Raw genomic sequence first — 13,509 nt, forward strand, 5'->3', positions numbered from 1 at the left:
TGGACGCAGACAGACAGATAACTCCATATATGGGCTGTGGACATCAGGCTGTTCCGGAGGAAATCGGCGCAAGCACTGACTCAATGTGACATCACTTCATAAAAGGCTCTGACATCACGTACACCACATGAGTCAATGGGCATAAATGGACACAGGCAAACAAATGATCAAAACGGGTCCTATGACAACAGGTATAATGGGGTTTGCATTAAAGGGGGAACCGGCACTGTGTCTGCAACACAGTCGGAGGCACAGACAGATACAGAGATCTCCATAATGGGCATAAATGGACACAGACAAACAGATACAGAGATCTCCATATGGGCAAAAAATGGATGCAGACAGACAGATACAGATATCTCCATATATGAGCATAAATGGACACAGGCAAACAGATGGTCAATACGGGTCCTACAGAGATCTCCATATATGGGCATAAAATGGACGCAGACAGACAGACAGACAGACAGACAGACAGACAGACAGACAGACAGACAGACAGACAGACAGACAGATAACTCCATATATGGGCATAAATGAACAAGGGCAAACAGATGGTCAAAACGGGTCCTACAGAGATCTCCATATATGTTCATAAAATGGACGTAGACAGACAGATATCTCCATATATGGGCATAAATGGACACACGCAAACAGATGGTCAAAACGGGTCCTATGACAACAGGTATAATGGGGTTTGCATTAAAGGGCGGGGCATTCATTCCCTATTTACATTGTTCCCGAGTTGGCCAGGGCGCCGACTAGACGCTCGGCCGCCCATCTCCATATATGGAAATGGACGTGGACAGACAGATATCTCCATATATGGGCATAAATGGACACACGCAAACAGATGGTCAAAACAGATCCTATGACAACAGGTATAATGGGGTTTGCATTAAAGGGCTGGGCATTCATTCCCTATTTACACAAGACGCTCGGCCGTCCATCTCCATATATGGGCATAAAATGGACGTAGACAGACAGATATCTCCATATATGGGCATAAATGGACACACGCAAACAGATTGTCAAAACAGATCCTATGACAACAGGTATAATGGGGTTTGCATTAAAGGGCGGGGCATTCATTCCCTATTTACATTGTTCCCGAGTTGGCCAGGGCGCCGACTAGACGCTCGGCGGCCGAGCTTCTAGTGGTATTAACAGGAAGTGGTGCATTAATGATAAGTGACAACCATGACAAAAATCACTTTGAGCATTAATCCCCTCAGTTGATACCGACCAACCCCCCCTGGCTCACTGTCTACTCTTTATGATAGCCTTTCTTGATCCATCCAAGGCTATTTGTTTACATACACTATGAAATACATACACTCATTACACTGTAAAATTCATGGTAAGTCTACAACATTATAATTCATTGGGAGTTTTTGTTTTGTTGAAAACGATGTTTCCTATTTGTCTATGACCTAAACCAGCATTTCTGGTACTTCTACAGGGAACTTTGGATTGATTGATTGATTGATTGATTGAAGAATTTATTATAAGTTTGCAATAGAAAAAAAGTACGGTTTCACGACAGTACAAATCACTGGTACTGTACAAGGTCAAGGAGATCCTAGAAAGCACTACGGCTTATTTCCACAGGAACCACACTTTAAGTATCTCATATTAAGTAGTGTACACTACAGTACATACAGTCTATGGTACATTACTGTGTTTCAACCCGGACGAGATAGAGGGAAGGACGGGGACCGTTTCCGCTCCTCTCGTAAACAGAGCATAGAGCGAACGAAGACGACGCTGAGAACATCTGTGTTGTAAATAAAACAATAGAGGTTTTCACTCACTAACCTTTGTGTAACTTGTGTGTCGGAGAGTGTCGTTGCACAACAGTCTGTACAGTCTGTTTCACAGGCTGGCTCCTTGTGAAATCGGGAGGAATACATTTCCTACAAGAAGTTCAAAGATGCAAGAGCTAAGTGGAGACTAGAAACCTTACTTTAGAGCTGCGTTAAAGTGTTTTCTACCAGGATACATTCTTTCTAGGAGAAGGTATGTTTTTTGTTGTTGTTGTTGTTTATATAGATTAAGAATGTAACTTGGAAGGAATGAGGGCATTGCACTATTATGGCAGTAAACCTTAACTCTTACTCTTAGTGTTTACTACAGTGTTTAAATAACAGCCTATTAGTATTACATTTACATAAACCATGACTAAATAGGCTAGAGTTTTTTCTTCTAAAGAGAACTAGCCTACTATTTATCTTAAAGAGGGAACATTTTCTATCAAAGAGAATAACATTACAATATTAATTATATTTTCCTAGACTGTGCAAGGTTTTGAAATATACTTGCAGTTAAAACATCTTTCTGTTGCTTTGATTGATTGATTGATTGATTGATTGATTGATTAGAAGTTCGCATAGGAAAAGGTACAGTTTCATGACGGTACAGTTCACTGGTACAAGGTCTACTAAAAGGAGATCCTAGAAAAGACTACGCTTATTTCCATAGGAAACCATTTAAGTATCTCATATAACATTGAATGACAGACGGATAGAACACAGTACTATGCAGTAGATATAGTCAGGGAAAAAAAAATATATATATAAAAAACATACACTAGCTAGGTAAATACAAAGAAGGGGCAGGGGAGGGTAGGGCTGGGCCATGTTTGTTTTTACCAGTTGCGAACGGCTGTTGCCTGTTGTTTTTCAGGGCAATTTTAAATGTGTTTGTTTATGAAGGAAGATGTGAGGTGTCAAGGCAATTACTATCCGAAATTAGACGACCATGATTTGCATATTCTTGACACTAGGCCTGAAGACACAGACTGCAGGTGAAGATGAACTCTCCAGACTCAGCCAGGGCCATTTCTATTAAACAGGAGGAACTTGAAGATCACCCACACATTAGTAAGTTTAACCACTTGAACCCTAGCATCGTATGCTGGGGGAACGTGCTGAAAATTGTCAATCTAGCTCACAACTTCTCAAGTATTATGTTTTAATATTGTTTCATAAATTCATAATTGAAATTAAATATTTAGTAAAAAGAAAATCATCCTAAAACATGGCGTGGCATTTATTCAAGTGGTGCCAACTAAACCTTATGTTGCTTTGGTACTATTCACTGTGGCCCGTTGAATAGCTTGTCTGTTCAAAATGGCAGAAGAGAACAGAGGAGAGTAGATACAGGTCCCTATTTTCGTCCATACCTTATCCATAAACGTCTTGCCTATTTCTTTCTCCACCAGCCAAAGGCATGGGGAGACTGTTTTCGCCTCTGTCTGTCCCTCCATCTGTCTGTCCGTCTGTAACCAGCTAATTTCCGGTGCCGTTGCCCCGGTCGCTGCCAAACTGTGCACACGCCCTCTTTGGAATCTTGGATACCAATTCAAAACCTCTGCCCCACATTTTTCAAATGTCCTGTTCTAGTGCCACCAGGAGGCCAGTATTGCCCAGTACTCCTAACGACTTTGTCCAAAAATCACGCAAATCGGTAGACAGTATCTCTACAGTCATGTGATTGACATGGATCTGTCTGATTTTCCATATTCCATCTTGATTGTCAAAGATTGGCTTCCAAAGTTTGCAGGATTGATCCGTTTTGAATAAAATGCTTCAAATCATGTACGCAGCGTGCAATTTTGATGGAATTGTGCTTGCACATTCCCAATACACGAAAGAAGAAATGTCACTTTACATTTTTCAAATCATCCTCATGGTGGCATTATAACAGGCCAATTCATGTTTTAACTCATAACTCCACTGATCAGTGGAAAACTTTGTATGTGCACTCCCTAGAGTTTTGAACAAAATTACTTAAAGTGATCCCTGACTAATACGACAAATATGCCTTAATACATTATAATTGGGGAGGGTAGGGCTGGGCCATGTTTGTTTTTACCAGTTGCGAACGGCTGTTGCCTGTTGTTTTTCAGGGCAATTTTAAATGTGTTTGTTTATGAAGGAAGATGTGAGGTGTCAAGGCAATTACTATCCGAAATTAGACGACCATGATTTGCATATTCTTGACACTAGGCCTGAAGACACAGACTGCAGGTGAAGATGAACTCTCCAGACTCAGCCAGGGCCATTTCTATTAAACAGGAGGAACTTGAAGATCACCCACACATTAGTAAGTTTAACCACTTGAACCCTAGCATCGTATGCTGGGGGAACGTGCTGAAAATTGTCAATCTAGCTCACAACTTCTCAAGTATTATGTTTTAATATTGTTTCATAAATTCATAATTGAAATTAAATATTTAGTAAAAAGAAAATCATCCTAAAACATGGCGTGGCATTTATTCAAGTGGTGCCAACTAAACCTTATGTTGCTTTGGTACTATTCACTGTGGCCCGTTGAATAGCTTGTCTGTTCAAAATGGCAGAAGAGAACAGAGGAGAGTAGATACAGGTCCCTATTTTCGTCCATACCTTATCCATAAACGTCTTGCCTATTTCTTTCTCCACCAGCCAAAGGCATGGGGAGACTGTTTTCGCCTCTGTCTGTCCCTCCATCTGTCTGTCCGTCTGTAACCAGCTAATTTCCGGTGCCGTTGCCCCGGTCGCTGCCAAACTGTGCACACGCCCTCTTTGGAATCTTGGATACCAATTCAAAACCTCTGCCCCACATTTTTCAAATGTCCTGTTCTAGTGCCACCAGGAGGCCAGTATTGCCCAGTACTCCTAACGACTTTGTCCAAAAATCACGCAAATCGGTAGACAGTATCTCTACAGTCATGTGATCGACATGGATCTGTCTGATTTTCCATATTCCATCTTGATTGTCAAAGATTGGCTTCCAAAGTTTGCAGGATTGATCCGTTTTGAATAAAATGCTTCAAATCATGTACGCAGCGTGCAATTTTGATGGAATTGTGCTTGCACATTCCCAATACACGAAAGAAGAAATGTCACTTTACATTTTTCAAATCATCCTCATGGTGGCATTATAACAGGCCAATTCATGTTTTAACTCATAACTCCACTGATCAGTGGAAAACTTTGTATGTGCACTCCCTAGAGTTTTGAACAAAATTACTTAAAGTGATCCCTGACTAATACGACAAATATGCCTTAATACATTATAATTGTCCTCTATAACTACAATGTAAAATTAAAAACACCTTAAATATTTTATTTCTTCTAGAAATAGCTAATCTTTCACTCAATAGGGGAAATGCCTGTCGCAAGTTGATGATGTCATAAATGTCATGTGTGATCTATCCTTATGGAATTTATGGCATGCATGTGCAAAAAACACATTTGAAATATTGATTTGATGCTCATATTAACCATAGGAAGTATAAGTTTGTTTTTATTTGCACATGCATGCCATAAATTCCATAGGGATAGATCACACATGACATTTATGACATCATCAACTTGCAACGGGCATTTCCCCTGTTGAGTGAAACATTCGCTATTTCTAGAAGAAATATAATATTTAAGGTGTTTTTAATTTTACATTGTAGTTATAGAGGACAATTATAATGTATTAAGGCATATTTGTCGTATTAGCCAGGGATCACTTTAAAGGAAAAATATGCAAGCTTGTGTGTACACAAAAACATTCCCCCTCCCCCTCCCCTCTATGACAGGCATCAAACAGGTAGTTGTCTTTGATGCTTTCATTGATTAGAGAGATCACTAACAAGGACTTGACACTTTTATGGCCCAATCAATTACCTTAGTGCACAACCCCTTTGAAGTTCAAAGGCAATAAACCCTTTTGTAAATCCCGCCCCATTCTGCCCTGTTACTATGATGGGACATTAACCCTGGGCAGATTGTTTTTATAGTGGAAGTGGATGGGATTTTTTTTTCCCTTCATAGCCTCATTACAGCTATATAAAGTACCAAAGGAAAAACACCTAGGTGATATTAATAAAAAGGGAAGACAAAGGTACAGTAGTTACATTGCAAAACAGGGGGTTTACCCGAAAATATATGTTTTAATTTGTTTAATCCCAGTGGGACAGAATCCTCTTTGCAGATTCTTTTATAGTGGTAGTGGATGGGATTTTTTTTCCCTTCATAGCCTCATTACAGCTATATAAAGTACCACAAAAAACACATCTACGTGATATTAATAAAAAGGGAAGAAAAAGGTACAGTAATTACATAGCAAAACAGTAGTTTTCCCCCGAAAAATAAATGTTTTAATTAGTTTAATCCTCTGGATCAGAGATAGAAAGAGAAGCGCATTGCATCTTGGGTACTAGGAAGAGGACAGAGAGAATGTTTCTCCTCACATAATAGGCTGGCTTTTCGTAATTCTGCCCATTTAAATTATATGTACCCAATCGTGACTCTTAGACCATTGATAAGGTACATGTGAACTAGTTTGTTGAAGCTTATTCGTTATGATGAGCGAGATCGCTTGACGCTTGCCGTCGCTATCACCGTACCGGCCGATCTCCGTGTCGCGCACTGCGGACAGTTGTTGAAAGCCACATTCAATATTCTCCACTGCACAAACTCCACCCCCGATAGCAAAAAGTGAATGTTTTTTTCTGGTTGGCCAGTCAGGGAGTCTCAGGGACCAATCAGAAGGCTGACAAACGGTCTATAAAAAGCTCCCCCTGACAAACGTTTCTCCTCTGTTTCTGTTGACATTTAATGTCAACATAAAGAGTGGAACAGAACAGAAATACAGCCAGGGGTGTGTCTTTCTGCAAGGAAACACCCCAGCACAATACTATAGTTACTGATGTAGGGAAATGACTTCTAAAAATGTATATACATAATATTTTTAATAGTCTTAAAGTTACATATAATTCCTTTAAATCATGAACGCAGCTTGTGATTACAGAGAAATTCTGCACGCACATTCCCTCTAGGACAAAGAACAAATGCCAATCTTTTCACATTGGCCTGTTATAGCACCACCAGCAGGTTAACTTTTGCCAAACTCATTTTTACAACAAAATGCCTCAAATCATGCTTGCAACGTCACATTCCCATTAAAGGCCCAAGAAGACATCTCACCTATTATAGCGCCACCAGGAGGCCACAATAACATACCTGACCTGGTTTAGACCTGTGCTCGGAAGAGCACTACTTCTATTTTTTTTTTCTTTACTATTTTGATTTTTTTTTTAAATAGTTCAAATAGCTGGTCTACAGGCTCACGTGTTGATGTAGATCAGCTATTTGAAGTATTTTTAAATGTTTTTCAAAATTGTAAAAGACTATAGGGGTTTAGGGTTTAGCATGGACGAAAATAGGGCCCTAAGAGTCTCCTCTAATTATTGGCTTAGGAATGCGACAAAAGAACACAACCATGAATTCAGGTCAGAAAAAAAAGTCATTTTGGGGGTGAACTATCCCTTTAAGGAATTCAGTGTTAGCTATCATGGTGTTTTTCTGCTCCTAGACATCCTGCACATGGTTGTGTGTAAAGAGGAGGTTTCTCCTGAACATGAGAGGAGCTCCAGTCTGCTCCAGGAGGAACCAGAGCCTCCACACATTAAGAAGGAACAGGAGGAACCAGAGCCTCCACACATTAAGGAGGAACAGGAGGAACCAGAGCCTCCAGACATTAAGGAGGAACAGGAGGAACCAGAGCCTCCAGACATTAAGGAGGAACAGGAGGAACCAGAGCCTCCACACATAAAAGAGGAACAGGAGGAACCAGAGCCTCCACACATTAAAGAGGAGGTTTCTCATGATCAGGAGGGGAGCTCCAGTCTGCTCCAGGAGGAACCAGAGCCTCCACACATTAAGGAGGAACAGGAGGCGCTACCTCAAAGACCAGAGGAGCCTGATGGTTCAACGTCGACATTACCAGCAGTGAAATGTGAACATGATGATAAAGACATCGCTTCGCCTGGAGTTGAAGTCGAGCTAGAATCTGACACTGAAGTCACTGAAGACAGTGACGATTGGGAGGACACCAGTGGAGGTCAGTCAGTGTTAAAAACAGGAACAGGACTAATGTGTGGGGGACAGAAAATGTGAGTTGGAATCAAAGAGGTCGATGAAAAATATAATTAAATCAGTAATATTAAAAGGAAAACCGTAATTGTCTCTACCAGGCCGAAGGCATGGGGAGACTATGATTTGTCCCCTGACCGTCTGTCCGCGTGTCCGTCCGTCTATTACTAGCTGATCTCGGGGCCGTTGACCCAAGATGCCACACTCCCTGGATGCCAATTCGGAATCTCTGCCCCACAATTTTTACATTGACCTGTTCTAGCGCCACCATGAGGCAGATTTTTGCTAAACTTATTTTTGGACATTACTCCTACAGATTTTGTCTAAGAATCACTCAATGTGATCAACATAAATGTGTTTGATTTTCCATATTCCATTCAGATTGTCTGAGATTGGCTTCCAGCGTGTGATTTTGATTATGTCACTTAAAAATGCTCAAATCAGCCTCATGGTGGCGTTATAACAGGCCGATTTGTGTCTTTACCTATAACTCCACCAATCAGTGTAAAACTATGTATGCACACTCCCCAGACCTATGTAAAACACATTCTTTGAAATTACTCCTTCAGATTTTATCCAAAAATCAAGCAAATCAGTACACAGTATCTCTATAGTAATGTGATCCAGACGGATTTGTCAGATATTTCATATTCTATCCTGGTTGGATTCCAAAGTTTGCAGGATTGGTTAGTTTTGAACACAATGCCTCAAATCGCAGCCAGCGATTTGTGTGACATTTGGCACGCACATTCCCACTAGGTCGAGGACAAATGCCACCCATTTCACATTTGCCTGTTATAGTGCCACCAGCTGGTCAACCTTTGCATAACGCAATACCTCAAATCATGCATGCAGTGTCCGATTGCAGTGAAAGGCCCAAGAACACATGGCCATTTATAGCGCCACCAGGAGGCCACAATACCTGATCTGGTGGAGACCTGTGCCCGGAAGAGCACTAGCCTGGAACCAGACCAATCCGCCTGGGCAAAAAAACCTGCCCTTGGCGAATATGGGTCTGGCCCCGCTCAATTGTGAATCCGTTTCCTCTCCCCCAATATTTGGGGGAACCAATCGGTGCCATAGCATTGGTCCGAAGGTTCATTAGTCAGAAGGTTCATTAGTCAGAATTTGTTAAGAATATTATGCCTAACCCTAACCCTGACCCTAACCTCAGTAACCCTATCTAAATTCGAACTAATGAACCTTCTGACTTATGGGCAGTCCCCAACCAATCAGGGCCCAGCATTGGTCTGGTCTAACCAATCGTGTCCAGAGCAATTTTTTCAACCCACCCCTTGGAAATGAAAATTCTGCCCGTGAGTCCAGACTAATATCCGATACGCAGTGAGGAATTAGTATGAGCAACGCCAGGCTAGAAGAGCACTGCTTCTAGTTGTTTTAACCTGCCTGCCTGCCTCTCTCTCTCTCTCTCTCTCTCTCTCTCTCTCTCTCTCTCTCTCTCTCTCTGTCTCTCTCTCTGTCTCTCTCTCAGGAGACACCGGAGGAAAACCTTTTTCCTGTAAACATTGTGACAAGAGTTTCAATTATTCATCTCTCCTGAAAAACCACATGAGTGTTCACACTGGAGAAAAACCTTTCCACTGTAAACATTGTGACAAGAATTTCAGTCGGTCATCTAACCTGAAGAGACACCAGCTTGTTCACACTGGAGAGAAACCTTTTCAGTGTAAACATTGTGACAAGAGTTTCAGTCGTTGTTCTAGCCTGAAGAAACACCAGCATGTGCACACAGGAGAAAGACCTTACCAATGTGAACATTGTGACAAGAGTTTCTGTGGGTCATCCATCCTGAAGATCCACCAGCGTATCCACACTGGAGAAAAACCTTTCCACTGTAAACATTGTGACAAAAGTTTTAATCAGTCATCTGATCGGAAGAAACATCAGCGCGTTCACACAGGAGAAAAACCTTTTAATTGTGAACATTGTGACAAGCGTTTCAGTCAGTGTTCTAGCCTGAAGACACACCAGCTTGTTCACACTGGAGAAAAACCTTACCACTGTAAACACTGTGACAAGAGTTTCAGTCATTGTTCTAGCCTGAAGAAACACCAGCATGTGCACACAGGAGAAAGACCTTACCAATGTGAACATTGTGACAAGAGTTTCCGTGGGTCATCTAGCCTGAAGATCCACCAGCGTATCCACACTGGAGAAAAACCTGGTTGATGTCACCAGTGTAATAAGTGTTTCAGTGTTGCCAGTGTACACATTGCAGGGTTCCCACGGTCATGAAATTCCTAGAAACATTTTGAAATTAGAAAAATATTTTCCAGCATTGGAAAAGTTTTGGAATTGATCAAAGGGTCCTGGAAAAAATAGCTATGCATTGTCTTTGGTTATTGATTTTGTAAATACCTCTGAAATGACAAATTAAACCGATCTACATGCAAACCGATCTACATGCAAACCGATCTAGTGAGCATGTAGATCTGCTATTTTCACAATAGAACAGTGTTATGAAAAATTCCTTAACTCTTGGTGCTCGTCAGGGTGTCGGGGTCCCCAGTTAAAATATGATTATTTCGGGGGTCATGGCCTGAAAAGGTTGAGAACCACTGGCATACACTACCTGTCTTTGGGCATTGCGCATAGGAGTAAGCGACCTGTTATTGAGCTGAATTATTGTTATATAGTCCTGGAAATTGGGTTAAATATTCTGGAAAAGTTTTGGAAGTTAATTGGTAAAAATGTGTGGGAACGCTATCATTGTGACTTTTTTTTTATATTTGTTTTTGGGCTTTTATGCCAATATTGATAGGACAGTAGACTGACAGGAAATGGGGGGAGAGATGGTGAGTGACACGCGGCAAAGATCGTTCGGATCGGGAATCGAACCGCCGCCAGGCATCCATGCCTAGTGGCTGTGCCCTAAGTGGTTTGCGCCTGGACCAGTAGCCCAGCGGGAGCCTGTACACAAGACACCAGTTTATTCACACCAAGGGAAACACACGTTCTACTATAAACACTGAGAGGATCAAATTAAACAACCTGTATGTTGGTAGGGGGGAGGTGGATAGAAAAGCAGAAATATTATGGATATTCATTCACACTGCTTCTGTCAACAGAGGCCTCTGTAGCTCTTCATTTCCTCTATGCGCATGCACGCACGCACGCGCACACACACACACACACACACACACACACACACATTAATATATAAACGTAGCCATTTCTGCAGACAGGACTGATGAAATAGGATTGTAGTGGGTTTGTTTTACATCTTGCTTATACCATTTTAGGTCAGCCTGGCCAAGTTCAAATCATCCAACTGTTGTATTTCCTGTTTACTAGAACATTCTGGCACAAATACCAAACTCAACTCAAACTCAAATTGTTGTCTTCTCCATGACTTCATTAAATATTTCTTTTACGATATTTTCTATGAATATTTTCTTTTACACAATGCATTGGGAGCTTGTAGTTTGGCTATTTTCAAACACAATTCAATTCAAAGGAGCATTATTGGCATGAGAAAACATGCATTTACATTGCCAAAGCAAGTGTCAAAATATAATAAAAACTGTTGAAAACGTATTTACAGTTGGAGGGGGTATTGTGTAAATTGAGCTATGGGTAAACCACTTTTTGGAACAAATATCAGCATAAATGTTTCTCTTAATACGATTTAAATAATATACAAAGAAATACTCAGATTTAAAATACGTTTAAAGGTAGCAGCTCAGCTCTGTTTAAACTGTATACAGTAAATGTCGCTCAATGGTGTACTGTTGGAAGCTATTAAAATCACCACTAGGGTGCAGCATTACCCCATTGATACACTCAACTTGATCAGCACATAGACATAGCAGCGAATGCGGTATCTAGCTTTTTATATCTGTGGATCACCTGCCATTAAAAACTACCCATGCTGGCTTGTGGGAGCAGTCACCCTACATTATAATTCATTGGGGAGTTTTTGTTTTGTTGAAAACAATATAATGTTTCCTGTTTATGACCTAAACCAGCATTTCTGGTACTTCTACAGAGAACTTTGGAGTAGTGTACTGTGTTAAACCTAACCTCGCCTACCAGGCTTTCTCCCGGGAGAGAGCCTGGTGTTCGTTCACAACAGACCGTTTGGTTTCCGCCTAAAGCGCGGAAACCACTAGAAGAAGCGGCGTCGCTTTGATTTGGTTCCCACCGTTTGTTTCCCCAATCCCTATTAAAATGCTCGAGTAGCCTAGTGTGGTTTTGCCGGTCGCTAGAAGTTGGACTAAAACATGCATATACCAAACTAATTTTTCAAAAGCAAAACTACTCCGCATCGAGGAGTTTATTAGGTAGGCCATAAAAGTATGTCCTTGAGCGCAGGGGAATTATTTTGGGTTAAAACTGTTTCCGGTGGATATTTCTGGCCAAATTGTAGTCCTTGAGTACTACAACATGACGTTTTGTGGTTTCCGCTCCAGACCGGTTACAAACCCGAAAGGTGAAGTGATCCCAGACTATGTTAAACCCGGACGAGATAGAGTGAAGGACGGGGACCGTTTCCACTTTCCGCTCCTCTCGTAAACAGAGCAGAGAGCCAACCTACTCTATGGAGCCAACCATATAGTTATAATAAGAGGAGCCAACGAACAAGACGAAATTTGAGTTGTAAATAAAACAATAGAGATTTTCACTCGCAAACCTTGTGTAACTTGTGTGTCGGAGAGTCGTTGCACAACAGTCTACTGTCAAGAGTGGCGTAACAGGCTGGCTCCTCTTTGTGAAATCGGGAGGAATATATTTTCCACAAGAAGCTCATGAAGCTTTAAAGCAGTGGAGACTAGAATCCTTACTTTAGAGCTGCGTTAAAGTGTGTTTTACTAGCAGGATACATTCTTGGAGAAGGTATGTTGTTTTTGTTGTTGTTTTGTTTATATAGATTAGGAATGTAACTTGTATTAAGTCGATCAATCAATCAAAACTTGGAAGGAAACTTTCTTCTTATTGCACACCAGAAAAGATTCTGTACAATGTCAGAAGAAAACCTGAATTGTTTCAAAAGATTTAGCAGGATTATTTGGACTGTCTGCCCACTATATCCCCTACAGGTTGACTTAAGTGTTTTCAGATGATCTGAGAGTTCTGTCAACGTTCTGTGGAAAAGTATAATGTCTTGATATAGAGTATAATGTCTTGATATAGAGTAAGAGTGTAGTGGTGGGCCATTCGGGGAAAGGGGCGGGGGGTGGGTTCGGGAGGATTGGGTTTTTTCTGTCTTTTTTTGGAGCTGTGTGGAACACAAGCTCCCTATACGTGGCCGTGTGTGTGGGTCTCCGTCCGTCCGTCCGTGTCTGTATGTAGCCTAAACTTCGGCACGCTACTAGTCCCGCACCATTTACGCCACCCCCGCAATATATACATCAAAACGTGCGGCTCGGCCGGGAATGGTGTGCTAGTAACTTTCTTTCCGATCCGCCTTACAATGGCGACATAATCGGCAAAAAACGACGCTGAATTGTCCCCATTGACTTATAATGGGACAATGCAAGACATCACATTCAAGTATTTTTCTCTCGCAAAGCATAGGAGCTACAGTTTCAAACCTCGGAGAGGAGATTCATAATGATTTTAAGAATGAATCGAA

This window comes from Nannobrachium achirus, assembly GCF_963921795.1.
Source record: "Nannobrachium achirus genome assembly, chromosome: 14".
NCBI classification, from domain to species: domain Eukaryota; kingdom Metazoa; phylum Chordata; class Actinopteri; order Myctophiformes; family Myctophidae; genus Nannobrachium; species Nannobrachium achirus.